This window comes from Tamandua tetradactyla, chromosome 5, assembly GCF_023851605.1.
Source record: "Tamandua tetradactyla isolate mTamTet1 chromosome 5, mTamTet1.pri, whole genome shotgun sequence".
NCBI classification, from domain to species: domain Eukaryota; kingdom Metazoa; phylum Chordata; class Mammalia; order Pilosa; family Myrmecophagidae; genus Tamandua; species Tamandua tetradactyla.
The window spans coordinates 61,869,042-61,874,057 of record NC_135331.1 but is presented as its reverse complement, the minus strand read 5'-3'; the positions used below and the strand labels follow the sequence as shown (position 1 = coordinate 61,874,057).

Below are 5,016 nucleotides of genomic sequence, written 5' to 3'. Positions count from 1 at the left end.
ATATTTCATAAGCTCTTATTTTGATGGAAGATAAAGCTCAGATTAACATAAAATACTATTTATACAGAAGATCAATTTCACTCACCTAACAAATTAAAAGGAAATGAATTTTAATGGATTCCTTTAGAGTAATGGATTGCCACCAATAGTTTAGATGGGTAATCTCATGCATTATGGCAAATACATAACTACCATCACTTGGCATATATTAAAGTAAGGAATTGAATATATTTTCTCATCATAATTTACATGAAAGATCTATTATAAATACAATATCTAGAGATTTTTCTGCCACCATATCTGCCTCTAGTTTAGTATCTCCCCTCCTGTGCAGCTAGCCTTCATATTTTATTTCAAATACTAACTCCTTTATGAAGCTGTTCTTAAAATTCCACCTAGAAGTGAGGTTCTCTACCTTGAATGCCAGTAGTATTTTTATTTGTCTCATGACCCTTATCTTACTCTGTTTTAATATATATTTTTTGTACTTTACAAAACAAAAAAACATAAAACTTCTCTTTCAGTGCATTTTTCCTTATCACTTTCTATATTAGAAAATAATGACCATAATGTTGTGTTTATTATAGTCAAAATAAATCTTAAGTAAACATGCTTGTTAAAAAATGAATATAAAGTGTCTTTTCATTGCCAATAGATAGTACAAAGATCGAAATGATCAGGTTGGCTGCTAAAAAAGTAACTATCCAGATTAAAAGCATCCTCTTCATTTAGGACAAATAATAGACACAAAAAATAATAGTGTTGATGCAGGACAGTGATAGGGAAAGGCTGGCACTGCCGTCCACCTGGGATGGGCCACCCGAGGCCTGGTAGGGCAGATTTGGAGGCCAGACATATGACCTAAGAAGGCTGAGTTACTTTAGACCATCACCAGCCTTTGAAAACAGAGAAACCAAAATGGTAAAGCGATCATTCCATGAGAGATGGGCAAATGCTCAACAAAAGAGATGGATTTTAGGATACTGCACAAGCTTTTGAAGGTTGCACAGAGATTTGGGATTCCTTGAAGGTTGCAGCCACATGCTTTTGACAGCAATGATCATGAAGTGGTACAAGCAATCATTCAGGGTACAAATGTAACTTAACCACATGGTGCACTTACCGAGAGCAATGATGAAGTGGGAAACAGATATCAGCTTCCAGTCTATTGCTTGGCACCAGCCCATCAACGTGATAGAATAAAAGAGCAACATAAAGACTGATATTCCTGAACCACCACCCAGTTCTGGATATGAATGGCAGCTTTGTTTGTGCTTTTCCACTGGCAAAGATCTCAAACTTGTGGTCCGTAGTACCAAATCAGTGTACCACCTGAAGAGGCGGTTACACACAGCTGAAGGAATAGGACCCAGTAGTCAGCGTTGGTTCTTTTCTATAAGAGCATTGGTTCTAGCAGGTCTTGAACCAACAAAATAAAGTTGGAAGAACCAAAAATTCCAAAGGACTATGTTATACAAGTTATTGTTAGCCAACTTTTGCAAAACTCAACACCTGTTGAGATCTGAAGTGTTATTAGTGGCTGTTCCCAGACCCTTTGTGCCACTTTTTATTGTTGTTTCCTACTCTATGGTGTGAACTTTATTTTCACTGCTCTGAAAATATACCTATACCTGTGAATAGGATTTAGTTCTGAGGAATGCCCAGTGAAAAGTTCCATCTGTGATGGAAACCAACAAAATTTATTAATGAAATGCAAAGAGCATTTTTGAGACTTATAGGGGTACAATTTATAATTTGAGAGGTAGTTAAGAAATAGATAGTCATTTATTTAAAAACACCCAATAACTATATAATAGCTATAATTAAATAATTTGGACTTGTAAATGGAACACTATATCCATGAAGAATAGCATCTGACACCTTTAGAATATAGAATTTTTTTAGGTAAGTCATATTATTCAATACCTAGAAATCACCAATGATAGTTACAAAACAAGCTTTTCAATGAAAACTGAAAGAGCAGTATTTGAGATTTTCTCCTATTCTGGTTTTGATTATTTGTGCAGTTAATATTTAGCCTTAAAAGAGTAGAGACTATCAAACTGCTTTTCACTTTTGCTTTCTCCATCCCTACATGTTGAGCTCCTTATTTACATTCACTAAATAGTGGTGCTGTGCCAGTCTGAATCTCTGGTGGACCCCAGAAAAGCCATGCCCTTTGATCCTCATTCAATATTGCTGGGTGGGAGCATTTTGATTGTTTCCATGAAGATGTGACCCATCCAATTGTTGGTGGTAACTTTTGATTAGATGATTTCCATGGAGATGTGTCTCCACCCACGAAGGTGCAGTTGCTTACTGGAATCCTTTAAAAGAGGAAACATTTTGGAGAGTCCCTTTTGGTAGAGTCACAAGAAAGCCAGCAGATGCTGCCATGTTTGCCATGTGCCCTTCCAGCTGAGACAGAGATGTTGAACATCTTTGGCCTTCTTGACCCAAGGTGTCTTTCCCTGGATGCCTTAAATTGGACATTTATATAGATTTGTTTTAATTGGGGCATTTTCTCAGCCTTGGAACCATAAACTAACATGATTAAATTCCCCTTTTAAAGAGCCATTCCGTTTCTGCTATATTGCATTCCGGCAGCTAGCAAACTAGAACAGGTGCCTTCAACCACGTTGATGGAAGGACTCTTCAAGACCACTGTGGAGTAATGTAGTCTATATAACAGTCAGATCCTTGAGTCAACTGATACTCAGTTGAAACATCTCTTATCTTTCTGCTGCACAGGTATTTTGGAATGCCTATATAATGAAGCTGTTTTCATACACAAGGTTGGTAGGTCACTACTACGTATAATACCTTCACTACTCTTCCTGCTTTGCTTGGAACTTTTCATAACTAACTCTGTCCCCAGATGGGGGCCAGGAAATACAGTGAATCTAGTACAGTTATTCCCATTACAGAATAATAAAGCAATTATCTCTTCTTTCCCAATTTATATGAAGGTTGGAAGGAAACCCCATCCTGTGTTTGGGAGAATTGTACCTGATTTTGGTCTTTTCTAACACTTCAACTCATAATCTACAAATGTGAAAGATTTACTAATGTCACTTAAACATCAGTAGTGAGACCAAGTGATGAAATATTGCTTTATGTCTTAGAGCTTTCCAATTCACTGTTACCTCTACTCATAGCAGATAACGATTCTCCTCCCTCACATTTCCTAGCTAGGAGGTAAATTGAGAACCATCTGAAAGTTATATTAAAGAATTGAAAAAACCCTATGAAATAACTTAATTCTTCTGTACTGTGACAGTAGTAAAGCTGCCAAGGATTACATTTACTTTGGAGATTTTAGAAGTTGGTTCCTTAAGTGAGTTGGGGGCTAAGACATGATCATTGCACCCCTGAAAATCCATGAGTTAGAAAAGTGGAGGCAAGAAGACATTTATGCTCTGCTCAGTTGGGAAATATCAAACTACCATGACTTTTTTAATACGAAGCATCGTTACTAATTTTGATGACAAATAAAATTGCTAATTAGTTTAAATGTCATGTTTAAAATGTTATTAAATTTTCTGTAGCTTGATTGGCTATCATAGCTATAATTGTAGCCTATTCTAAGAGCTTTAACTACTTCCTATTTTTATGCAATCATTTTTAAGATTGTGGCCATTTTTTTACTTCGATTTGCTAAGGATGGAATCAGAACTCAAGAGAAGACAGTATCATTAATTCCAAAGGAGAATTTTTATATTTGGAGATGGAGATTTGACAGTATGTCAGTGTAATACCCCTGCCATCAAAAAATTGTTCTTTCTTCATTTGTGTGTCACATTGAGCAGCAATATCTCTCAAAGTTTGTCAACTGGGAAAAAAAGTGTTCACACCCTATTTTTTTAAGTAAGTTTAGTGATTTCACCAATAGTCTAAAGTTGTTTGTTAATGGTTTTGTACTCTCTTAAGAGTTTTTTTTTAATTTTATTGTAAAGTTACAAATGCTTTGAATAACAATTCTCTTGGTGTATTTAACTACCTTAAGTGAGAAAACCATGTTATGTTTAATTGCAAGTAGATTGCTACAAGAGTGGACAAATACTTGATGTGTATAATTTTAGTATGTAGGATTTTTGTGTTTTTTTAAAAAGTCAATAAAAAAGAATGCTGTAGAACCAAATTCTAAAATTGCTCTTAGAAATTATCCTTTCTATGCATATCATAGTGTTTACATTTGGAGCTATCACTTGAATGAATGGAAAATGATTCTGTGATAGAAATAGAGGACCAAAGAACTTTTTTTTCAGGTACAAAATTACATTACCTTCTGGCAATTTCCTTAATCTCTCTATGTCCCATTGTTCTCATTAGCAAAATGGATTTAATTCTCTCTTATTTTTTTTCTGTTAATATAAGGTACTAATTCTTTGAATCTTTTTTGAAGATTAGTAATTTATCTGCAAATATGTTTGATATTAATATCAAATGAGGTATCATTAACATCTAAATTTTATTTGGGACTAATAGCAGTTTTCATCAACTAATACTAGGGCAATGAATGGCATGATTTCTAGTTATAAAACTCAGTTTGAAAATTGATATGTCTCATAAATAGTCACTTATTAATTGGTAATTGAGAAATACTACATTTTAATCAATGTTTATATGTGTGTTTTTATGAATAGATATGTGAAAAATGAGAAATCAAGTTTTTTTAGCAAAGTCTTTGGTTAAAATTTCTTTTTCTTAATCAAACATGAGTCTTCACCATTCGATGAGATCTGTTTGCTGTTTGCTGGTGTCCTGCAATTAGGACTGTCCATATGATGAAGCTTTTTTACCAGGACTTCTAACTATCTATCTCATTTAAGCAAATCTAGCAATACTGGTTCACTGACACCGAAGAGAACACTTAGTAACACAACCCAACTTGTCCAAACTCTGATATCAGCATGTATATCCTGAATGTAACTTTTTGTGTATCCTTAGTTAAGACCAGATTCTGACATGCTGCCCTTGGCCTCCTTGTTCAGAATCTTTTATTTCTTTATTTGC

At 34.6% G+C, this 5,016-nt stretch overlaps 1 pseudogene; it reads left to right on the top strand.

Moving 5' to 3' along the window:
* Positions 1-672: 672 nt before the first annotated feature.
* Positions 673-1,526, top strand: LOC143683116 (ubiquitin domain-containing protein 2 pseudogene; annotated as a pseudogene).
* Positions 1,527-5,016: the final 3,490 nt, after the last annotated feature.